Source organism: Danio rerio, chromosome 14, assembly GCF_052040795.2.
Source record: "Danio rerio strain M-AB ecotype USA chromosome 14, GRCz13ab, whole genome shotgun sequence".
Lineage (NCBI taxonomy): Eukaryota > Metazoa > Chordata > Actinopteri > Cypriniformes > Danionidae > Danio > Danio rerio.
The window spans coordinates 53,146,845-53,174,000 of NC_141034.1; the positions used below are offsets into that span (position 1 = coordinate 53,146,845).

At 37.2% G+C, this 27,156-nt stretch overlaps 1 protein-coding gene and 1 long non-coding RNA gene across 3 annotated transcripts in view; one reads left to right on the plus strand and one right to left on the minus strand.

Annotated features, from left to right (window-relative positions):
* LOC147840923 (uncharacterized) overlaps positions 1 to 26,286 on the plus strand; it is an 834,865-nt gene extending 808,579 nt beyond the window's left edge. The window contains exon 2 of the long non-coding RNA XR_015508100.1: positions 25,002 to 26,286. This is a non-coding gene — a long non-coding RNA (uncharacterized LOC147840923). The remainder of the gene's footprint in view (positions 1 to 25,001) is intronic.
* The window catches only part of LOC101884594 (A disintegrin and metalloproteinase with thrombospondin motifs 2), a 487,080-nt gene that overhangs the window by 389,497 nt on the left and 70,427 nt on the right, over positions 1 to 27,156 (minus strand). The window lies entirely within an intron of this gene.

Genomic DNA, 27,156 nt, shown 5'->3' on the forward strand with positions numbered 1-27,156 from the left:
CATGCTAGAATCATGCTAGTAACATGCTAATTCATGCTAGAATCGTGCTAACACCATGCTAATTTATGCTAGAATCATGCTAGTTACATGCTAATTCATGCTAGAATCATGCTAGTAACATGCTAATTCATGCTAGAATCATGCTAGTAACATGTTAAATCATGCTAGAATCATGCTAACAACATGCTAATTCATGCTAGAATCATGCTAATTAATGCTAAAATTATGCTTGTAACATGCTAATTCATGCTAGAATCATGCTAGTAACATGCTAATTCATGCTAGAATCATGCTAGTAACATACTAATTCATGCTAGAATCGTGCTAACAACATGCTATATCATGCTAGAATCATGCTAGTAACATGCTAATTCATGCTAGAATCGTGCTAGTCACATGCTAATTCATGCTAGAATTGTGCTAACAACATGCTAATTCATGCTAGAATCGTGCTAACAACATGCTAATTCATGCTAGAAACGTGCTAGTAACATGCTAATTCATGCTAGAATCATGCTAGTAACATGCCAATTCATGCTAGAATCATGCTAACAACATGCTAATTCATGCTAAAATCGTGCTAACAACATTCTAATTCATGCTAAAATCATGCTAGTAACATGCTAATTCATGCTAGAATTATGCTAGCAACATGCTAATTTATGCTAGAATCATGCTAACAACATGCTAATTCATGCTAAAAACATGCTAACAACATGGTAATTCACGCTAGAATCATGCTAACAACATGCTAATTCACGTTAGAATCATGCTAATACCATGGTAATCTATCTATCTATCTATCTATCTATCTATCTATCTATCTATCTATCTATCTATCTATCTATCTTTTCATACTTTTAAAAACTGTTTAAACTAAATTAACTATTACCGTCAGGCTTTCACAAGCCAGCCTCAAAGTTTGTTCTCAAACTTTAAGAATCTAGTTATATTTTCTTCTTCTGAGACTAAAAATTAAACTCTATCTCCTCCTAGACCTTTCAAGCTATGACCATCAAACTCGGGTCAGACCTCCGAACTATTCTGACTCGAGTTGCTATATCCTTTGCGACTGATCCGACTTTCGGTTTTCCGAAAAACGTCCCGGGACTGTCGGAAAAATCCCATAGACGTAACATTGGATCAAACTTTGCGACCTCATAACTCCTCGTCAGAATGTCACACAGACTTCTAACTGGGCTCATTTAACTCAGACTATCAATCTGCCAATGACTGATCACCTTTAAACTTTCTGGCCACGCCCTAGCAACCACTTTTGGACCCTAGAAACCGTCCCATAGACTTCCATTGCAAAAGACTCTCATTGACTTTACATTGGATCAAACTTTGTGAGCTCATAACTCTGCATCAAACTGTCCTACAGACTAATGGCTGAGCTCATTTAACTCAGTCTAGCCAGCAGCCAATCACTGATGGCCTTTTAACTTTCTAGCCACACCCTAACAACCAGATAATGCACCCTGGCAACTGTCCCATAGACTGCCATTAAAGAGGTTCAGACTGATATTGTCATGCTGCAGTGTGATAGAGACATGGGGGTTGTTTTTAACTGTTCATACTGGCAAGAAGCTTTGATACATCATCAGTCTAAGCTGTCAATCAACTCCATAGCAACAAAACAGACTAACCTAGCAACGATATAACAGCAGCTATATCTCAGCATCAGAACATCATAGAGAGGCGGGGGTTGGCTTGTTTGACTCATGCTCGCACACCATCTATCTATCTATCTATCTATCTATCTATCTATCTATCTATCTATCTATCTATCTATCTATCTATCTATCCATCTATCTATCTACCTCTATCTATCTATCTATCTATCTATCTATCTATCTATCTATCTATCTAACTATCTATCTATCTATCTATCTATCTATCTATCTATCTATCTATCTATCTATCTATCTATCTATCTATCTACCTCTATCTATCTATCTATCTATCGATCTATCTACCTATATCTATCTATCTATCTATCTATCTATCTATCTATCTATCTATCTATCTATCTACCTCTATCTATCTATCTATCTATCTATCTATCTATCTATCTATCTATCTATCTACCTATATCTATCTATCTATCTATCTATCTATCTATCTATCTATCTATCTATCTATCTATCTATCTATCTATCTATCTACCTATATCTATCTATCTATCTATCTATCTATCTATCTATCTATTTATCTATCTATCTATCTATCTATCTATCTATCTACCTCTATCTATCTATCTATCTATCTATCTATCTATCTATCTATCTATCTATCTATCTACCTACCTATATCTATCTATCTATCTATCTATCTATCTATCTATCTATCTATCTATCTATCTATCTATCTACCTATATCTATCTATCTATCTATCTATCTATCTATCTATCTATCTATCTATCTATCTCTATCTATCTATCTATCTATCTATCTATCTATCTATCTATCTATCTATCCATCATGCTAAGAACATGCTAATTCATGCTAGAATCATGCTAGTTACATGCTAATTCATGGTAGAATCATGCTAGTAACATGCTAATTCATGCTAGAATCATGGTAACAACATGCTAGAATCATGCTAACAACATGCTAATTCATGCTAGAATCATGCTAGTCACATGCTAATTCATGCTAGAATCATGCCAGTCACACGCTAATTCATACTAGAATCATGCTAACAACATGCTAATTCATGCTAGAATCATGCTAGTCGCATGCTAATTCATGCTAGAATCATGCTAACAACATGCTAATTCATGCTAGAATCATGCTAGTTACATGCTAAATCATGTTAGAATCATGCTAACAACATGCTAATTTGTGCTAGAATCATGCTAGTAGCATGCTAATTCATGTTAGAATCATGCTAACAACATGCTAATTCATGCTAGAATCATGCTAGGAACATGCTAATTCATGCTAAAATCATGCTAACAACATGCTAATTCAAGCTAGAATCATGCTAGTCACATGCTAATTCATGCTAGAATCATGCTAGTCAAATGCTAATTCATTCTAGAATCATGCTAACAACATGCTAATTCATGCTAGAATCATGCTAGTAACATGCTAATTCATGCTAGAATCATGCTAGTAACATACTAATTCATGCTAGAATCATGCTAACAACATGCTAATTCATGCTAGAATCATGCTAGTAACATGCTAATTCTTGCTAGAATCATGCTAACAACATGCTAATTCATGCTAGAATCGTGCTAATTCATGCTAAAATCATGCTAGTAACATGCTAATTCTTGATAAAATCAAGCTAGGTACATGCTAATTCATGCTAGAATCATGCTAGTAACATGCTAATTCATGCTAGAATCGTGCTAGTAACATGCTAATTCATACTAGAATCATGCTAGTAACATGCTAATTCATGCTAGAATCATTCTAGTAACATGCTTATTCATGCTAGAATCATGCTAGTAACATGCTAATTCATGCTAGAATCATGCTAACAACATGCTAAATCATTCTAGAATCATGCTAACAACATGCTAAATCATGCTAGAATCATGCTAACAACATGCTAATTCATGCTAGAATCATGCTAACAACATGCTAATTCATGCTAGAATCATGCTAACATTATGCTAATTCATGCTAGAATCATGCTAACAACATCTATCTATCTATCTATCTATCTATCTATCTATCTATCTATCTATCTATCTATCTATCTATCTATCTATCTATCTATCTATCTATCTATCTATCTATCTATCTATCTATCTTTTCATACTTTTTAAAACTGTTTAAATAAACTACTACCGTCAGGCTTTCACAAGCCAGCCTCAAAGTTTGTTCTCAAACTTTAAGAATCTAGTTATTATTACTGCCACCAAAGGCTTCAGTGTTGAGTGAACACACATACTCATTTAATGCTCATGAATTAAGCACAATTATTTTCTTATTATTTCACTGTAGCCGTGTTTCTAAACGCAGCTATTTTCAGTAATTGGCTCACACTGAAGTTTAGCTTGTAGTACACAGCAGTGTTGTTTAATCTGTGTACTGAAATAAACATGAGTACTACAATAAAGTAGAAGATAAAACAACACTGATGGAAATGTGTGCTAATAAAGACTATTTAAAAAAAAATATATCTGTTTCTCTGGATTTATAAGTCCCTAAGCGGACTCTTTGCTTTGGAAAAAAAGGAATAAAACCATATTTCAGGTAAATATCTTGGTATTTCCTGCATTTTGTGTTTCTAGTATTGCTAGCGCTGCGACATGAAATGTTTGAAGCTTCCTCACCTGGGTCCAGTATGCTTGGCTCATTACTATTAGCTGCGGAAGGCGAATCAGAAAGACTGTGGAGGACGGATTACAAATGTCCATTTTTTTGGTCAGCCAGCCCTGCTGAAAAATCCAACTTGAACCAGCCTAGGCTGGTAGGCTGGTTTTAGCTGGTCAAACAGGCTGGTTTTAGAGGGGTTTTGGCCACTTCCAGGCTGGTTTCCAGCCATTTCCAGCCTGTTCTTAGCTGGTTAGGCTGGGAGATGACCAGCTAAAACCAGCTTGACCAGCCTAGCAGGCTGGGAGCCCAGCCAAAACCAGCTATGTCCAGCTTAAACCAGGCTGGTCAAGCTGGTTTTAGCTGGTCATTTTCCAGCCTGACCAGCTAAGACCAGGCTGGAAACCAGCCTGGAAGTGGCCAAAACCCCTCTAAAACCAGGCTGGACGACCAGCTAAAACCAACCAACCAGCCTAGGCTGGTTTAAGCTGGATTTTTTAGCAGGGAGAGGATAAAATGAACTAAGGCAACATGATCGCTCTCCTATTGTCCACGGCTAAAAAATTTTTTTAAATATGACGTGACCCCCCACAGAGCTTGCTGAGGCCCCCTTGTGGGCCAGGACCCCCGTTTGGAACTGCTGCTGTAGACTACAGAAAATAAAAATACATAGCTTAAAGAGGCTAATCATTTTTGTAGCATTTTGTGAGTAAAAAAAGGCAAAAATTAATTGAACAGTAATTTAGTTACATTTAATTTTCTATGCTTTAAATTATATTATTTATCATTGTTGTTGATGTTTGAGGCAATAAATGACACTTTTATCAAATATAAATATAACAAATGATTATTTTGACAATAACGTTGAGTAATGACCTTTAAATGGCTGAATGCTTCCTTCATCCTAAAATGTAACCTACGATTTTACAGTATAAATTAATGGAACTGAATTGAATTTCAATGTAATTCACCTTGTGAAGTTTATTTATAAACTAATTTTGAGGATCAGGTGCTTATGATTGCTTGCAGCCAGTTACGCATTATTCAATTTATGATTCACCAATCAGACGATTCCTAAGCCACTATAAATACCTTAAGTTCCATATAACAGCCATCTTCATTTTGAAGAATCCCCCCTTCCACTCCTACTTCTCCTCCTTTCCTAGATGGGTGGCACGGTGGCCCAGTGGTTAGCACTGTTGCCCCACAGCAAGAACGCCATTGGTTCTAGTCCTTACCCAGCCAGCCAACGTTTCTGTGCAGTTTGCACTCTCCCAGTGCTCACGTGGGTTTCGCCAGGGTTCCCCGATTTCCACCCACCATCCAACAACATGCAACTTAAGTTAACTGACTAATCCAAATCAGCACCATAGACATGCTCCTAGTAAGTAGTTATCTCTTAAGAGCAATCACTATCTGTTCATTAGCGACTACAGCAGGACAGTTCTCCAGGTCTACCTGAGCTCAAACTCCCCTCTCGCCCTGCAGGAGGGAGCCCCGGGCTCGAGGATCTTATGAGCTCAGGGCTCTCTCCCGGGACAGCATGCCAAACAAGCGTTATAATCAATCACCAGCTAAGTGTTAACTTTTAAATTTTATTTTATTGTTTTATTTAACATTTATTTTTATTTTATCTCTATTTTAATATCATTATTGTTGCTGTTGTTGTTTGAGGCAATAAATGACACTTCAAATAAAATGTAATTACTTTTGACAATAATCTTTAAAGCAATAATAGTTTGAGCAATACCCTCAAAACGATTGAATGGTTCTCTTATCCTGCAATGTAACCCATGATTTTCCAGTATGAATTAGTTGATTTTAGTTTAATTCACCTCTACTTATTTTAATTTAATGTTTATGTTAATATTTCACTTAAGAAATAAATTCACACAATACAAATACAAAAAAATGCAATTAGTTTTGCCAATATTCTTGAGCAATAACCTTAAAACAGCTGAATGATTCCTTCATCCTGCAATGATTTTCATTTTCTGCAATCGGTTTAATTCACCTCTCTCCAAAAGCCAGTTTTCAGTTGCTGCTGTTGATTTCCCAGATGATGTGCAATTGGTAAGCTCCGACAGTACAGTGTTCCTGGACCTTAAGCTTTAGTCACAACAGCACAGGGACTCATAGAAGAAGATTCAGCATGGCGGATACACACAATAAAAGCCCTCAGTCCTTCAGCTTGACCATTTGTAAGCTTCACAGCAGGTCGAGTCCAGCAGACATTCATCAATACAGAAAGCATTCCTCCGTCTATCCTTCCTCCTGACCTATTTCTCCCTCATTGATTTTCTTTATTCCCTCCTTCCTGTTGGTTTGTTGTGAGTGAGTCTCCATCGCTTTTCGACCGTGTTTTATGATGTTGGAGGAGACGCAGCAACTGTATTTTTGACTAAATGTTTGGAAAAATGGGTTTGTTTCGGGTTGGTTTTGAAGTTTGTAAACTTTCGGCAAAATTGGACGGTTTACATGAATGAAGTGAACAGGAAGTGTTTGTGGAGAAACAGTTTTGCGAGGCAATGCAAAAACCTTAGCAATATGTTTTCCTATCACTCAGGGGTTTTTTTTCCTCCCACCAATTTTTTTCTCCACCATCACGTCCCTTCTGGGTCTCCGTAAGACCTGTTGTACTGTTCAGAGGACATCCTGGGCTTTCTAGTGATATGTCGTTTGATTGGCTGGCATGCTAGGAACAACTTCTTACACTGCAACTAATGGCTTGTTTCCACTGACTGGTACGGTACGGTTCGGGTCGGGTCAGTATGGGTCACCTTTATCTGGCTTGCTTTTCCACCACAAATGGTACCCTTTAAGTGGGCGTGGTTTATGACAGTTTAAGTCGACGTCATGCTCGCTCGAATAAATGTCTACAGTAAAGCTGTACAGGTTGTTCACATATCATAAGCAGCACTTCTCACAAAACAGACGCTTTATACACATACTGTAAATACTTGTGTATAAATGTATAACAGTGCAAAATAGCCTACTGTAACGTCTGTAATTATATTAAATAAATTAATAAATGCAACATATGTGAACACATACCGCAGCTTACAGTCTCCGATATATTATTAATTACAGAAAAACTACACACAGCAAACATTTAGTACTTATTTGAGTTCAAAAACACACAATATAGCCCACCGTCAGTGCAAACCTCTCATCTGTGTGTGTAATCTTCACCAGCACATGTAAGCTCTGTTAGAGAGTCATTCTGTCATTCCCAGTTCATAATAGTCCAAAAGGCAAAGATAATCATGGCAGTTTGTTCATGATTCAGGTTGTTAAACACTTTTGCTCCTGTGTTTTGACGGATTCTCTTTTTTTTTTCGCGTTTCAGTACTGCTTTACTCTCGCGCTTGTCCTTTTTCCCTAAATGGATCAGATGACGGAGACACTTCAGTAATCACACTCACGTTATTATCGACAGCTCAAGAAGTTCGTTATATCAAATATAAAAGCAATCGCAAGCTCCCGGAAGAAAGCGAATACCGCTCGCACTTTTAGACCGGCTAGTAAAGCAACAACAGCACACGGCAGATTTTTCTTCTTGGCTTTGTGTCTGTTCACCGAGACGACGACAAGGTTTGTTTGAGCCTGGGTCATCCATGGCTCGTTGTTAAATGCATGTCGTATTTCCATTTAATGTCTCGGCTTTGTTTTTTAAAAAAAACAAAAAACCTGGCGGTTCCTTTGTTTACATTCTGTGTAGCTCCACGAGCTTGTGATGTATCTCTGTAACCAATCAGCATTCAGCTGCACGTGTAGCTCCACCTTTTGGTACCCTTTCTCACGTTTGGTACCCTTTCGAAAGGGTGCCGAAAAAGTGGTGTGGTATGGTTTGGTTCGGTACGCTTTTTGACAGTGGAAACAGCCATAAAAGCGTACCAAACCAAACCGTACCGTACCACTCAGTTGAAACAGGCCATAAAATGGCCGACACACACAAAAAAGCACATTTTTTGGGAAGGAGAGAGGCATGTAAAATTTATCTTTTTAAATGTTTTTTCTATTATTATTACATGTATATTTGTTAAGAAAAGTGTCAGGAACAATGCATTTAGCTTTCAAAGCTGTCAACTTGATTGTGTTTCAAAATACCCTCCTTTTTTAAACGTCCACTATAGTGGACAGCAGGACCGTCTTAATGTGATTAATGACTGCATGTTGTAGGAGGCAGAACTGAAGCAGAGAGGATTCTTTGTAAGATAGTTGAGGGAGACTCTGATTTAGAGTCTGACAATTAGACAATTAGAGAATTTAAGAGTTTTAAATCGATTTTACGGTAAATTTGTTTTGGATTAACATCACGTCTTTTCTTTTTGTTTTGTTTTTGGAGTTTGGCTCTCTTTTTTAGACTAAAATGTTTCAGGAATTTCAATACAAAAGGAAAAAATGGCTTGAAAGGAAAAAAGGAAGGAAAGGAAAAGGAAAAAATTAATCTTGGATTAATATCCCTTTACAGCCATATCCTGTACAGTTTTGTCTTCGGAGTGTCTTCGTTTCAAACTAAAATGGTTCTGTAGTCCACTACAGTGGACATGCTGTAAAATAAAATATAAAAACAAAATGTAAAAAATCTAAATTGTAGACTTTTTTAACCCAAAGGATGTAAGAAATCACAGAAAAGAAAAAAAAAAAATTGGGGTCTCAGGAGGATATTATAAGAATACCATTTAGACCAGTGTTTCTCAACTGCTGGGTCGTGACACAGGAGTGGGTCGCAGGAACATTTTCATTGGGTCGTGGAGTGTGTGGTCAATAAAATAACAAAAGTTTAGATTTTAACTTATATTTAGCTTATACTGGACTGTTATTTTGAAATGCGCACGCGACAACCGTACCGTTTGACAAGTGAAATTTCATATCAAGAAATATATCGAAGTACAACCCTAAAAATGTAAAGTATGGATTTACATACAGTATATTGATGACAAAAAAAAGGCTTAAAACCTCAGTGTCATATGTAGTGAGGGGCTTTTACAAGAGAGCATGAAACCTTCTAAACTAAAACGACATTTAGAAACCAAACATCCCAGTTCCAAGGACAAACCTGTGGACCGTTTTCTAAGACGACTCCCAAGAGCTAAGGGCATCACAAAAGTGCATACGTTTTGTTAAATGACAGCAATAAAATATTGTTTATTTGTAAGTCTTGGTGATTTTCTTATGATTTATCTGTCACTACTTGTGTGTTAACAAATAATACTAATTAATTAAAATTCCTAAAATTATACTATAGTTTCTAAAAATTTGGGTCGCGGCTTGATGACCATGTAAAAGTGTTGGGTCCCATGGCCAGGGCCAGTCGGAATCTGCGGACGTTTTTTGCTATTTCTGCGGAGAAATTTGGTAAAAATCTGCGGATTTCTGCGGAATTATTTAGGGAGTATCCAGCGGAGTATCATAACTAAAACCTCAATATATAAAATAAAAAGTAATAAATTAATGAATAAAAACTGAATCATTTCAGATTTACACACTTACTCAAGTAAATAAACAGAATTAATGATGGGCTAAAAATCTGCAGAAATCTGCGGAATTCTGAGGAAAATCTGCGGAATTCTGCAGAAAATTCGGCGCGCGCAGATTCCGTGTGGGCCTAACCATGGCCAAACCGGTTGAGAACCCCTGCTTTAGACACTAGTCTCCCTTCTAGAGTTTTTTCCTTTTCACTTTAAACAGTCGAGCGGTATGAATAATGACAACATTTGGCATCGAAAATGAAGGCATAATAATTTGCTAAAACTGTTCAGTGTGGACCTCATCCACTCATGAATATTAAAATACTGTTGTTGTTGAATGTCTGAGAGTTTCTGCAGCATGTCTGCACAGTTGTGCTGCGAGACTGAAAACGTGTTGATCTATTTTTCTGAATAACTTTTTCCCACTTTTTGCAAACACAGTCCATCTGTGTCCCTCACTCTCGCATTGCCACGCATGCTTGTTTTGCCAGAAATCTACATGCATTCCCTGCACACACACAAATAAGTACACAGACACACACACACACGTTTGTTTATGTGAATAGTGAGGACATCACATAGGTTTCCATGATTTTTATACAGTACAAACTGTATTTTCTATTGCCCTAACCCCACATAGCCCTAAACCCAACCCTCACAGGAAACAATCACTAAAAAAATCTCTCTCTGTGTGATGTATATACTCTTTTTAGAAATGAAAACATCAACAATGTCCTCATAATTCACCACCGTCTTTTAATGCCTGTGTCATTATACAGATTTCTGTCCTGATGTCACAAAAACACGTACACATGCAGACATACAGTAGATACAAACATGCACACACACATGCATAAATACACACACACACAAACAAGCACATACACACAAATAAACTTGCTTACAGTACAAACAACTATGCAGACACACACACACACACAAACATGCACACGCCTACACTTGTTTACAGTACAAACAACTATGCAGGCAGACACACACACACAAACATGCACACATGCATAGACGAACACAAACACACACATGCACACACGTACACTTGCATAAAGTACAAACAACTATGCACACACAAAAACACAAACATGCACACACACGCATATACACACACAAACAAGCACATACACACACAAATACACATCCACATACACAGTACAAACAACTATGCACACACACAAACACATGCACACATACAAGCATGCACACACACTTGCATATACATACAGGCACACAAACACACACATGCACACACGTACACTTGTTTACAGTACAAACAACTACGCACACATACAAACAAGCATGCACACAAACTTGCATATACATACAGGCACACGAACACACACATGCACTTGCATACACTTGCATAAAGTACAAACAGCAATGCACACACACACACAAAAACACACACCTACAAGCAGTAAGCACATTCTGAAATAAATAGCCAATGAAACAGGGATCAGCTGGAGGATGATTAGTCAGCTGATAGCATCAGCTGATATAGCACGCCGTCAACACAAAAGGTAAACAAACACACACTCTCACACATGGCATGACACATAACATACAGAAGAAACACACAGATCCATAAACCGTGACAGTATCAAATGAAAAATAAACTAAAATAAAATACTGTACAGTTTAAACTTTGCTAAATAGCATATTGTTGTTTAATCCAATTTTATTTAATTGTATTTATTGCTAATTGTGTTTTGATACATCTGTTAATTGGCAATGTTTAAAGTTCAAAGTAATTTTATTTTTTAGATTAGATTAAAAACATTTATTGTTCAATTAATACCAAGCCTTTAATAGTCATTTATAAGGGATTAATAAAGCATGAATAGTCCTCACTTTAGATTAGGTCACAAAACTGCATGAAGTTGAGTTAATGAAGCATTTACTAACAATACTATATGCTGAATACTAAAATATAGAAATGCTGATTTGCAAAGTTTATTAATCATTTACTAGCTTATTCTAAACGATTCTAAATGCCACCAACAACTCGTAAACACGAAATGATTTGTTAATAATGTGATACTGAACTTAGTAATTAACACATATAGAGTAACAAAGAATGAAAACACAATCAGTGAGCACATTATAAAAGTGCTTAAAAGTCAAGACTAGAATAGAAGCATTTGCATCTGTATTTATAAACTGCTTACTAATGTCTATTAATGTAGTTAATGCTTCAATGATAATGAATTCACTTGATGTCAATGCTTAATTAATGATTTATAGTGTGTAGTTATTATAAAGTATACCTGTAAACATTGGGATGTGAAAATAAGGGATATGCCCACCATAATAAGGGATCCCACCATAATAAGGGACCCCCCCCCCCCTCCCCCTCCCCCTCCGTTAATAAATCCCCAAATTACAAAATAAGTTAATTTTGGACTTGTTTCATTGTAAATAAACAGTTAAACGGTCAGTAATATCTTTTATTATTAATATTTACAACAGAAAAAATAAATAGTATACATTAGCAGCAAATAAATTAGCAAACAATTAATAGGTATTATAATGAAATAGAATCAAGTTATCAAATCTCATTAACCTTTTCTTCACTGTATAACACACTTTTTATGCTCATTTAGGACAAAATTAGTTGTGTTTGAAAAAACCCCCTACCAAGATCGACATCTCTAGAGGTTATTTTTACAAATTATGTGTCTATGTCTGTTCAAACACGCACTCAAAACCCAGACTTTCACTCCGCTTCAAATCACGTGTACAGAATCTGTTCGGGAAACAGCGTCTATCTATCTAGCTCACTATGGAGCGCAACAGCTGATAGTCATGCAGTGCTATATGATTGTTTTGAGAATTGCATATGAAGGCGAGACGGCACCTGTAATCAAAAGAAAGGGAATCCCGGCATATTCATATGCATTTCAAAGTGTTTTCACGCCTAAACAAAGTGAAAGTACAGAACAGACTCACATTTAAGAGTGAGGGGCGGGCCCTGGTGGTTCGGCTGTATGGCTTGCGTATAGAGAGGATCGGCTCTTTAAAGGGTCACGAAACACCAAAACACATTTTTTGAGCTGTTGACAGTCGTATATGTGTCCCACACTGCTAAAAACACTATTAGGACACCTATATTTCACTAAAAAGTGTAAATTGGTTGTTTTTGCGTTATTTCAAGCAAATTCGTACTTCGGGTTTGAAACAAATTTTTGAAGCTGCGTCACGGTCATGAGATAACAGCGTTGTATTCCAGCGTGCAGACTGGACGTCTGTGCCAGAGTGTGTCTAATTACGTCTCAGAGTGTGCTGCATTAATGCATGAGTAAGGCTTGGTTCAAACCAATCAGCGCGCTCTATTGTGCAACTTCATTAATATTCATTACTGTCACAGTGTTTAGACGACAGAGACGCCACGTTGTGTTGGCAAAACAAGCGTGAAGTGTTGCTTTTATAGTTTGCTGCAGTAAAGTTTTGTTTTCATTTTCTCTCTGTGAGAGCTCAGCTGGAGTCACGTGTGGATTAACAGTGTACGCGACGCGCAACAACAATAACTTACGTGTCTAAGGAGGACTGTTTACCTGAGAGCTGTTCTCATCTGCAAACGCTGAGATCCGGATTCGCTTGTAGTCTCCTCTTAATAAAGACGCGGCTCTAGTAGTTGCTGGTGATTGTCCTGTCTACAGATTTGGTAAGTGAGCGACCAGCGCTCTTTGTTTATTCAGTTTGTTTGTATCGAACTAAGTTAACTATTGCACTAAGTGTAAACATGTTAGCACCACAACCAAACTTTAACCTCGTGTAGGATTTTCACCGCATTTTGTGACCGGAATAACACACTTTCTGACACTACCTGCCGTGTGCATCTAAGTTTCCGGGAAATGCTGAGTTGTTTTTTTCTCTCATTCGCCGTGCGGTATCAAACATTGCATGAAAAATACACTCTTAGAGCAGATCCTCGAATCAAATATCTCGTGTGTCGCGAGGGGCATGAATGAATTCCCTGAATGAAAGAGCCAAACTGCAGTTAAAGTCCAACATTTAATAATTTGGCAAATAATTCGACTACAGATGACCATGTAGGTTAAACACCATCACTTTCTCCTGTGTGTGTGTGTTTTGACTCTGAAACTCGCGCATGCCCTAATAGACACTACCACAGCATCCCACTTTTCTTCCTCCGACACTCCCCCCTAAACAGAGCTGGACACGCCCACTTTTCTGACTTTTTCCAAAGTAGAGGTGTGAAAACACCCTGCTGAAACGAGGGGGTTTCATGGCTCTTCAATATTTAATTGCCACCCTTCAGAGAAAGACTGAAAATACGGGAGAAATTTGGGAAATACCTTTATGGGATGATAGCGGGAAAGAACTGTAAAATACAGGAGAATCCTGGGAAAAACGGGAGGGTTGACAGGTATGTTATAAAGTGTTACCGATTATTTTTACTCACCCCATTGGCAGATTATTTTTCTTGTTTTGAGGAAGAACTCACTGAATTTTGGCATATTATTTCTGAAACCAAGACAATACTGTTGCTTTTCCAGAAAATGCTTCTTGATTTAAAAATGTTTAGATATTTGGATTAGTATAAAGCATTTATGCAGTGCATCCTTATTATTGTCAAATTACGTCAAATTAATAATGTGTATTCTCATCCACAGCCTCTTTTTAAAGTTTTCCTTTTGGTTGATGTATTGCCAAAAAACTGAAGTGGCAGAAAATATGATTGTTATTTAATTATATTGCAGATAACTCAATCATTTTGATTTCATCAACAGCTGCTTTCCTTTCCTTTCATTTCTTTATATAAACAAACAAAGCGCCGAATTGCTGAGCCAAGATTCTCTCTCAGAGTTGCCAATAAATGAGACATCGTCAACAAAACAGTTTACATCGTTATGCACAGAAAATCCATTGTTTTGCTCTCCTTTATTAACATGCAAGTTTGAATAGATGTTTTAGACAAAGTTGCAGTGAGCTCAGCGCAGCCTGACAGCTGATCCATTAAAGAGGATTTGAGAACAGCAGAAACGGGCAGAACTGTTGACAGGGAGCGTCAGGAGGCCAAGCTGCACTTCTCCAAGACAAACACACACACACACATCCTCTGGATGAATACTTCACTAATGAGTGTTCTGCCCTGCATGTACACACCTGAACACTCCAACACCACACCATGACGAGCGCTCCGTGTCTTAGGTGACCAACATCAATATTTTGAATCTGCTGCAGTTGGTAGAAGAAAAAAAACACACACACACACACAAAAAAAGTCCAAAATGTAGCCTAAAACTGGGTCTGGGTCCATGGAAAGGAAAATGCATGATTTTTTTTTTTTTATATGTGCACTGGCCACTTTATTAGGTACACCTTACTAGTACCAGGTTGGACCCACTTTTACTTTCCGAACTGCCTTAATCCTTCGTGGCATAGATTCAACAAGCTACAGGAAATATTCCACAGAGATGTTGCTCCATATTGACATGATAGCATCGCGCAGTTGCTGCAGATTTGTGAGCTGCACACCCATGATGCGAATTTGAGTACAGTGAACTCGTTGTGTACGAAAAGAAGTCTAAGATGATTCCCGCTTTATGACATGGCGCGTTATCCTGCTGGAAGTGGCCATCAGAAGATGAGTACAATGTTGTCATTAAGGAATGGAAATGGTTAGCAACAATACTCAGGTAGGCTGTGGGGTTGACACGATGCTCAATTGGTACTAATAAGCCCAAAGTGTGCTAAGAAAATATCCCCCACACCATTACACCACCTCCACCAGCCTGAACAGTTGATATAGGGCAGGATGGATCCATGCTTACATGCTGTTGAAACCAAATTCTGACCCACCATCTGAATGTCGAAGCAGAAATGGAGACTCATCAGACCAGGCAATGTTTCTCCAATCTTCTAGTCCAGTTTTGGTTAGTCTGTGTGAATTGTAGCCTCAGTTTCCTGTTCTTAGCGGACAGGACTGGCACCCGGTGTGTTCCTCTGCTACTGTAGCCCATCTGCCTCAAGGTTTGACGTGTTGTTTGTTCAGAGATGCTCTTCTGCAGACCTCGGTTGTAACGAGTGCTTATTTGAATTACTGTTACCTTTCTATCAACTGGAACCAGTCTGGCCATTCTCCTCTGACCTCTGGCATCAACAAGGCATTTGCACCTACAGAACTGCCGCTCACTGGATACTTTCTCTTTTTCAGACCATTCTCTGTAAACCCAAGAGACGTTGTGCGTGAAAATGCCAGTAGATCAGCAGTTTCTGAAATACTCAGACCAGCCTGTCTGGCACCAACAACCATGCTACATTCAAAGTGACTTAAATCAGCTTTCTTCCCCATTCTGATGCTTGGTTTGAACTGCAGCAGATCATCTTGAAATAAAAATATAATGGCCGGTGAGTGTATATAAAACTTAATTAATAACAAAATTACATAAAACATTTTACTAAGATTCATAAATAAACATGCATTTGTATAAAACTAACAAATAAATAAAAATAATACAGTTATAAAATGTAATTATGTTAGCTTAACTAACTCTTGCCCTAGAAATGTGCTAAAAGATGCTTACAATGTGGTGCACATGCTAACAAAACATGCTAACAAAGTAAAATAACATTGGCAACATGACAACAATGTGCTAGAACATCTTGGAAATGCTAGCAACATTGTTGCTGTGAGCTAAAACATGTTGACACAACATGCTACCAAACAGCTAAAACATCCTAGCAATGTGCTATAGTATGTTAACAGCATGCTAGCAACATTGTAAACATCCCAGCAATTTCCTGGCTAGCAACATTTGTGAAATGTGCTAAAACATGTTGGCAATATGCTAGCAATGTGCTTAACCATGATAGCAGTGTGCTACAGTTTGTTACCAACATGCTAGCAACATTGTTAAAACATGCCAGGGGTGTCTCGGCTAGTAAAACATGCTAGCAATATTGGTGCTGTAAGCTAAAACATGTTGGCAACAGGCTACCAAATAGCTAAAACATCCTAACAATGTGTTACAGTATGTTATTAACATGCTAGCAACTTTGTAAAACATCTCAGCCCTATCCTGGCTAGCAACATTTGTAAAAAAAAAGGTAAAACATTCTGCTATCAATGTGTTTAACGATCCTATAAATGTGCTACAGTATGTTAACAACATGCTTGCAGCAACATTAAAAAAAATGCCAGGGGTATCTTGGCTAGCAAACCATGCTAGCAACATTGGTACTGTGAGCTAAAACATGTTGGCAACAGGCTATCAAATAGCTAAAACATTCTGTGCTACAGTATGTTACCAACATGGTAGCAACATCGTAAAACATGCCAGGGGTGTGTCAAGCAAAACATGCTAGCACCATTGGTTCTGTGAGCTAAAAATGTTGGCCAAATGTTAGCAATTTGCTTAACCATGCTAGCAATGTGTCTAGGAATGTTAATTACATGCTAGCAACACTGTACAACATCCCAGCAGTGTCCTGGCTAGCAACACTTGTAAAGTGCTAAAACATGTTGGCAATCTGCTATCCAAACAATGTGCTAAAGTATATTAACAACTTGCTAGAAGCATCATAACATGGGTGTCTTGGCTAACAAAACATGCTAGCAACATTGGTGCTGTGAGCTAAAACATGTCGGCAACATGCTACTAAACAGCTAAAACATCCTAGCAATGTGTTACAGTATGTTAAAAACATGCTAGCAACACTGGAAAACATGCCAGAAGTGTCTTGGCTAGCAACATAGGTGCTGTGAGCTAAAGCATGTTGGCAACATGCTATCAAATATCTAAAACATCCTTGCAATGTGTTACAGTATGTTAACAACATGCTAGCAACATTGGAAAACATGCAAGGGCTGTGGCTAGCAAAACATGTTAGTACCATTGGTTCTGTAAGCTAAACCATGTTTGCAACATGCTAGAAATGTGCTCGACCATCCTAGCAATGCGCTACTGTATGTTAACAACATGCTAGCAGCATTGTAAAACACCCAAGCATCGTCCTGCCAAGCAACATTTGTGAAATGCTAAAACATGCTGACAACATGTCTTGGCTAGCAAAACATGCTAGTAACATTGGTGCTGTGTGCTAAAACGTGTTGACAACATGCTACCAAATAGTTAAAATATCCTAGCAATATGTTATAGTATGTTAACAACATGCTTGCAACATCATAAAACATGTCGGGGGTATCTTGGCTAGCAAAACATGCAAGCAACATTGGTGCTGTGAGCTAAAACATGTTGACAACATCCTACCAAATAGCATCCTACCATGCTAGGAACATTGTAAAACATGCCAGGGGTGTCTTGGCTAGCAAAACATGTTAGCAACATTGGTGCTGTGAGCTAAAACATGTTGACAACATGCTACCAAACAGCTAAAACATCATAGCAATGTGCTACAGCATGTTAGCAACATGCTAGTAAAGATGTAAATCATCTTGGCAATGTTAAAACATGTCAGCAGCGCACAAAAGCATGCTAGCAATGATAGAACATGGCAATTAGCCAGCAATGAATAACAAAATCAGGAAGAACAAAATTGCTACCACGTTTATCAATCTTAGCATTCCTGAAAGCTTTTGACATGTAAAATGGTTCATCATTTATACTTTAAACTAGTACTAGTAGTCAGGAAACATCAACAGCACACTCTTAAGTTTCTTTAACAAAAGTTCTGAAGCACAAAGCATAAATATGCCAAACTCTAACACTTACTGCTCACGGTTCCTGCAGAAAACAAAAATATCAGTGCTAAGCTTTTATTAGAAGAACTGAGTGTGTGAACAAATAAAGATAATCCTTTCAGCAAATGAAGCTTAATAATACCGTTCGGCTTCTGGAAGACGACGTCAAACACCTGAATTCACCTCTTGACTATTGTTGCATCTCATTCCTGGAAACCTGTGCAACATTTCAATTTGTCATCTCTCAAAGAGCTGTGAACGCAATGCTAATTTTGAAGCTTGCATACTGTGTTTACTTATTCTTTTTATCTGTTTTCCCAAAGACAACAAACTGCAAGGTGCCAGTGCCGAATGCGCCCACTCATCCTGGAGACGCTCTCAGCGCTGCTCTCCAAATCTGAAGATCAGAGCCCACACAACGTCTAGCACAGGCACGCTGGCAATGCGAAGACAAAGGCAAAGGCTAAAGTGACCCATAATTACAATAAAAAGACAAAGAAGCCTATTAGAGATAGAGTTGAAGTCACAATTATTAGCTCCCTGTATATTTCAAAACATTTCTAAACATAACAGTTTTAAAAACTAATTTCTAATAACTGATTCCTATCAGAGGCTAAAAACGTGGTGAAAACACGCGGCCGCGATGACTTTACTTTTTCTAGAGAATATATTCCCCACACCATTACACCCCCATCATTCTGAACAGTTGATACAAGACAGAATGGATCCATGCTATCATGTTGTTGACGTCAAATTCTGACCGTACCATCCGAATGTTGAAGCAGAAATGGAGACTCATCAGACCAGGCAACGTTTCTCCAATCTTCTATTGTCCAGTTTAGGTGAGCCTGTGTGAATTGTAGCCTCAGTTTCCTGTTCTTAGCTGACAGGAGCAGCACCCGGTGTGGGCTTCTGCTGCTGTAGCCCATCCGCCTCAAGGTTGGACGTGTTGTGTGTTCAGTGATGCTCTTCTGCAGACCTCGGTTGTAACGAGTGCTTATTTGAGTTACTGTTGTCTTTCTATCAGCTGGAACCAGTCTGGCCATTCTCCTCTGACATCAACAAGGCATTTGCGACCACAGAACTGCCGCTCACTGAATATTTTCTATTTTCCGGATCATTCTCTGTAAACCCTAGAGACGGCTGTGCGTGAAAATCCCAGTAGATCAGCAGTTTCTGAAATACTCAGACCAGCCTGTCTGGCACCAACAACCATGCTTTGTTCAAAGTGACTTAAATCAAACTTTCTTCCCCATTCTGATGCTCGGTTTGAACTGCGGCAGATCATCTTGACCATGTCTACATGCCTAAATGCATTGAGTTGCTGCCATGTGATTGGCTGATTAGAAATTTGTTGGACAGGTGTACCTAATAAAGTGGCCAGTGAGTGTATAATACGAGGTTCGAAGCTGAATACATTAGTGGAGTTGCTCCTGCATTTACCTTAATTTGCACACAGATATCTTGTGTATTGTCCTCGATCTGTCAAGTGACAGTATTTACATCAAACAAGTCGGATTCAATTACAACATTTAATTGAATAATTTAATTTCAGTCACCTTTTTTTGTAGCTCAGCAAGAAACCAAAGAAAGGTTACATTAAATTTGAAAAGACAAGCTCTGTCAAAAGCAGCCTCAAACATTCGGCCCAACTGTTTAGATGAGATGACAGGTCAACTCAAAGGTTAACATGGGCCAACTTTGGTTCACGGCCCTACTTTGGGCACTCTGGACTAGGTTTGGGCGATGTTCGGCGATGTTGACTAATTTGACATGATATGATGTCTAATGTGAAACATTGCAATGGCCGATGGCATCGTCGTCGTAGGCAGGGGGTGGGGGTGGTTGTTAATTATCAATTAATTCATAGCGAATTAATTAAGTGTAGCCTTCCGTTTTCACTACCTGACCCACATGATCTTTGCTTTACCCATAACCAAATCATAAATAAATAAAGTTACAAACAAACGACCACCTGTCAATCACCTTTTTTCCTTGAACTCTGGCATGAATTGGCAGTGATCTGTGTGCTCTAATGGCTTTTCCCACAGCTGGTGGAGGAGACGAAAGTTCAATTGGAGTTCACTGTAGTGCATACATTTTCATTGTTTTCACTGCAAAATCCTCACTGCCTGCGTGAATTTAGGAGACAGTTATGCAGAATGCGTCTTTGCACCTGAAAACTCCAAACGCTGCACTCAGGAACAGATTAAAACAGTTGTTATGTGAACTTGAAGTAAAAAGCCCGCAATGCTTGCCCCGCCTTTGTGCTCTTCTTATTGGCCCACTGCTCTAGAACTGAACGCGAATGATTGGTTATTATCAGCCGTCAATCACTGTCAATGCCTTCTGATGACAGGAGCTACCACCCCGAAAATGTGAAGCGCTAAAGAGGAGAGAATGAAAACAACACTGACAGATTTACCTACAGTTACCAATAATGGCACATCTTCTTAGTGATCATGTGCTGAATGTTAATCCACCATTTACACTTTTCCAAGAGTGAATAAAAGACTTCCAGTGGCTTCAAGTCTGCTATGAATATGACTAAAGCTATTCATTGTAAAGTCTGTGGGACGGGGTTTGCCACTGAATCTACACATTTAAGCATGAGAGGTTCTGTATAATCCTTCATTTAATCCTCACGATGCTGTCAGCCATGCAAGTGGCAGCTATATGTAACATTTAACACAGCTCATGAAAAGACAGTTATTGCTAATAATATGACATGCAAATGATAAGTTATTTATCAATATAAATGTGGGGCGGGGCTATGGATCGCGATGCCGTCTCAGCATCGTGAAGTTTGTCGGCAATCGGCGATGGACGATGGCATAGTCTATCGGCACAACGCTACTCTGGACTAGTTACTTTGTAAATAATTACACCCAACACCAAGTAAAATATAGTATTTTGGATGCAGCGACTGTATAAAGAGCACTTGTACGAGTCGTTTCACAAGTATCAGCTGTTGTTTTTAGCGCTATTATAAACCCAAGATGCTCTCTGCGAACAGCCGACAGACTAAATCTCAATCTGACATCCGTATACAGAAACATGCAAGCCTTCTTTTTCTCCCTAAGGCTGTTGGATTGTGGTCTCATAACGCATGAACCAAAACATGATCTGAATTGAGGCTGGTAAAATGTGTGATTGAATAAAATGTCCTGACACGAGTCTCTCTGACTGTCAGATTGGATTCTCCATCCCTATGAAGTGTGGTTTATAGCCTGCAGCCAAAAAAGTAGGTGATTATTCTAGCCAGAGAGGAGCAAAACCCAAAGGCTTCCAATGTCATGGAGAGTTCAGACAATTGGCAATAAAGTGTGTGAATTTTAAGTCCTAAATAGAAAGAGTTTTTGCCTTTTCGACAGGGAGATGGAGGAAAAATGCAGGTGCATAAGGAATATCAAATATTTAAATACAAATAATGGTCACATTTGAATAAAAGATATTGTTTTAAATATATGCAAGTGTGTGTATACAGTATTGTCAGCCAGTGTCAAATATAAGTTTTTGTCCAGAAGCTCTGTGCAGACAATAAAGTAAAATAAAATTATTACAATTTATTAAATTTAAATAAAATATAAAGTAAAATAATAAATTAAAATTATTAAATTAAAAAAAATTTATGAAGTAAATTAAATATATAAATTAAAAAGAAAATGTAAATACATTTATTAAAAACTTATATTCATTCAAATTTAAAAAGTAAAAAAATTAATTCAAATAATAAACTAACTTATTTTAAAAAATAAGATTAAAATTTAAAATACTAAATTAAATAAAAATGTAAATTAAATTAAAATTGTAATATAAAATTAAAACAATAATTTAAATAATGTAAAAATAAATAAATTAAATTTAAATTATAAATTAAAACAAAATTAAAATAAAATACTAATTAAAACATATTACATTTTTTAAAAGTATTAAAATAAATTTAAATAAATTAATTTATTAAAATCAATTAAATTAATCTAAAATAAAAATACATTTTTATAAATACATTTGAAAATTATAAATTAAAATAATAAATGAAATAAAAGAATAAAATTATGTAAAAATAAATAAAACTAAAATTTAAATAAAATAAACAAAAATGGAAAAACTAAATAAAATGTAAATAAAATTATAAATGTAAAAAAAAATTAAAAGTTTATTAAAAAAACTAAAAAGATTTACAATGTTAAATGTTAACATGTTTACATAATAAAATAAAAAAGATCTCTACATGCATATTTTTTACTTGCTTATTAACGCAGAATAAAATAAATAAGCTTACCAAAAATAAAACACAAACTAAACCCAAAAAGAAAAAAGTCCTAATAAAAACGAGTAAAATATACATTTAGTATTATAATTTATAATACACATTATCAACACATAATTAACATCATAATAATTCAAAACCTACATTGTAATTAAGCAATGTATACATTCTAATTACAAAGAGATGTCAAGTAATGCTGAAATAAACTTTACCTCGCATAATCAGTAATTCTTTTTTTCTAATATGATGTAAAGATGATATAATGCACCCTTTTCACAAGACATGTGCCTTGATGCGTTTAACGTTCATCAGCATCTTAAATCTTGAAAGGTTTTAATATTTAGATAAAAAAAAAAACGTATGAACATTTATATGCATTTATGTATTAAGTCATTATGTATTAAGTCATCTTGGTAATCAAATTACAATAAAACAAATCACAGATTAAGCGACTTGTTTCTAATGCAGCATCTATTGAGGCAAGACAGTAAATTTAAAGTTATTCTCTCATCCGGCTGCCGTTTTCAGTCTCACTCAATTTTTTTTCCATTTTCTGAAAAGTCTTGACAACACCATTGTGGAGTTTTTCCTTTAATTATTTCAGCAAATAGGATTGTAAAGCAATAATGTGTTGTACTCTCCCTTTAACTGCGCTTTAAGTTTACCCAACTACAGTATGTGACTTACGCTACTGAGAAAGCCGGGCAAATGAATCCTCAGTGCTTCAGTCGGTTTCACAATGTGCTCATAAAGCTGTAACCATCACATATTTCCATCAGAATCACCCTGTTAGATAACCGTCCACCTGTTAGATAAGCGTCCAGGTGAGACAAACAACACCCAAGGAGGACAGAGATGCTCCATTTGTGGCCTTATCAAAGATCAGCAAAGTTTAAAAGGTCGTTTATGCTATATTCTCATCCTCTCTGCTTCTGACACTTGGCATTTCACTGATCTTCTACTCTAATTAAAAGAAGAGGAGAGGAAGATGGAGAGAGAGAGAAAAAAAATATGAGGGCAAAAAAAAAAAAAACACAAGTGAAACAGTTGCCAAGGAATCTGTCAGTCCATGAAAGCCTGCATTCACACAGCGAACATTCCCTGCCTGACTCTAGAAGCGTAATTAGGAGCTCTAGATGTACTGCGGTAATTAAATGTTGTTCTGTTCTGTCTTTGAGCGATCAACAAGTGAAAAAAACGAGAGGTAAACATTATGCCATGTGCTTCAGCGAGGGCTGTTCTCAAGGGCGGATGAAACAAAACAGACTTTCAGAGATGACAAGTGAGAACTTGACTGGATTCATGCAAAATCTAAGAAACGCTAAAATAAAATACTGTAGTAATTTATAGTAAATACTATGGAGCTTTTAAACAGCAAAGCACTGCAATTAATCTGTTGTGGTGATTTTGTTGATGCTATGGTAACAACATTTAACAGCGGTTATAAACATGTAACGTAATATAAACATGTTATCCTCAAGCATGGGGGTAAATTTCATTTAACAGTAGGAGGTTGAAAATAAATAAATATTTTCTCATGAGCAATTTTTTGAAGGGAACACAAATAGTCAAATACCTATTTAAATGCACTTACAGTTGAAACCAGAAGTTTACACACTGTTAGATGTTAATTTGACTAAACTTTTTCTCTTTTAGGTAAGTTAGGATTATCAGATGTGTTTCTGTTCTGCTTAATAGCAGAATAATGAGAGATATTTTTTGAGAAATTGTTATAACCTTTCTTGAAAGTCAAGTTTACATACAATAAGATTATTCTGCCTCTGAAAAAGCTCAGATGATGGTGTCCAGCTTTTGGAAGTTTCTGATTGGTTAATTGACAACATTTGAGTTAATTGGAGGCACAACTGTAGAATAGTATTTAAGGAAGACCTCAAACACACTGCTTCCTTGTGTGACAACATGGGAAAATCAACAAGCCAAAAAACAACAAAAAAGCCAGATTACAATTTGCTAAATTCCACTGGGAAAAAGACTAATATTTGGAGACGTGTCCTGTGCTCTGATGGAGCTAAGATTGAACTGTTTGGCCATAATGACCAGTGTTACATTTGGAGGACAAAGGGGAAAGCTTACAAGCCTAGCAGCATCATCCCAACTGTGAAGTATGGGGGCGGCAGCATCATGTTGTGGGGCTGTTTTGCTGCAGGAGGGACTGGTCCACTTCACAGCATAGATGGCATCATGAAGAAAGAACATTATGTAGAAATACTGAAGCAACATCTCAAGACATCAGCCAGGAAATTAAAACTTGGCCACAAATGAGTCTGTCAAACAGTTTAAAAGCAAAGCTAAAAAATGCCAAGGAAATGTGTGTAAACTTCTGACTGTCTAGAAATTAATAAACAATTCACCAAAAAAAATTCTTATAATCCTGGCATTTAGTAAATGTAAATCATTTAGGTAATCCTAACGGACCTAAAATAGTAAACGAGTTGAGCTCAAGCGCATCAAATGAGATGCACCTTGAAGAAGGCAGCTCTTGTCAATTACTAGAGAGGATTTGATTGGTCAGAAGATTTGATGAGAAAATAAAGTATGGGGTGACCTGAATCAAAAAAAAATTTTGATTCATTAAGGCTAGGGGCGTCCACACTCAGTCCTGGAGGGCCGTTGTCCTGAAGAGTTTAGCTCCAGCCCTAATCAGACACACCTGAACAAGCTAATCAAGCTCTTACAAGGTACTAGAAATTTCCAGGCAGGTGTGTTGAAGCAAGTTGGAGCTAAGGTCAGCAGGACACCAGCCCTCTGGGACTGACTTTGGACACCCCTGATTTTGGCGGAAGTGACAAACTACAATGTTTACATGTTTATCTCAGTTTTATATCTTCTAAACGTGAATTTTGTCACTGTTTTGGAGCACATAGCTTATAGATATTCTAAAAAACTAACAATACTGATACTAACTTCTAAAAAACTTTATTTTAATTTCATGGGACCTTTAAATTACTATAAAATTAAAATTGTATTTGTCACATACCAAGTCATACACAGTATGATATGCAGTAAAATGCTTACACAACCACTCCTAACCCTAAAATAACAACAACAAAAATAATAACAATAAGAATCTAAATTTTGGAGAAATAAATGTTATGCAACAGAAATATTTAAAGACTTTCAACATCTACACTAGTTAGTATGTCTCAAAAATGCAACATAAGTTAATAAACAAAGCAGTCTACAGTATGTGTGTGGGCTCTGAAACGTGCAAGTGAGATGTGTCCGAGGAGGAGACACTCCCTCTCACCCGCATAAACTTCTTTTGCGTGTCCAGAGATTCACGGTGGTCCCATTCCTCCATATTACAGAGCGGTGTGTGCAGCAGATTGGGCAGCTGCTGATCTGAGATGGCCAGCTGGTGCTCTTTGAACGTTTACATCCTTTCTCTGTAGACCCTTTTCCTGGCCTGTTCAGCCTCCCGTATCACCCTGCTCTGGGTCTACACAACCTCTGACCATCTGTGGACGGATCCACCTCAAGCTGCTCCTCATATGATCTGAATTCAGGATTGGACGTCCAGTAAATGACAGGAGCTATTAAATGTTTAGGCCAGTGACATCTATAGAAATCACAAAAGTTGGATAATTTCTTTGCTTAATATATTTACTACGCTCCTTTCTGTAAGCACACATTAAATTAAAACTAACCGTATTTAATTTGTCTCCTCACATGTGATTGTGAACAATTCATCTGTGCATGTCATCAAGAAAGCTAAATAGTTTGCCCTTATAATCTTTAACTAATATCTGAAAATGCACTTCCTGTTTATTTTCAGTTAAAATCTCAGATTAGGTCAGCTTGAGGTTTTGGGGCGTGGCTAACACTTAGCCCCGCCGCTCCATTAGCCAGTTTTGACAACAAACAGAAATGGTGAGGAGGAGTCTTGTAATAACTCTCCCCAAAACCTTATCCGGAGCTTTCTGAATGAGATGCCTATTTTACTACACCCAATCAGCTCGCAGTAGAAGAAAACAAGTCCCGCCCACTGTTTTCTCATTTAATATTGTGTACCCTAGGAACTGCAACACAATTGAGGAAAAAAAAAGATCACAGCTTCCTGTTCATGCAAATGTTTAAGGTACAGTTTACCCCAAAATATAAATTCTGCCATCATTTATTCATAACTTTACACAAAAGCATTCATTATGTTGTCACAAAGCTCTACAAACTGATCCAAATCGATGCTTTTACTTGCTGCTCAACAGGCCTTTTGTTGCAAGACATTTTAAGAGGCATGCATTTCTAAAGAGAGCATTATTGTCACTGTTTGAGTGCACATAAATAGAAATGACCTTTGGAACAAACAAAAAAAAAAAAATCTGCAGCAGAATATCGACAGAAATAAATTACAACAGGTACTAAAGAAACTAGATCTAAATGCATACAAAACTTAGCATAAAGTGGCTTTAAAAGTTTTTGGATACTTCGAT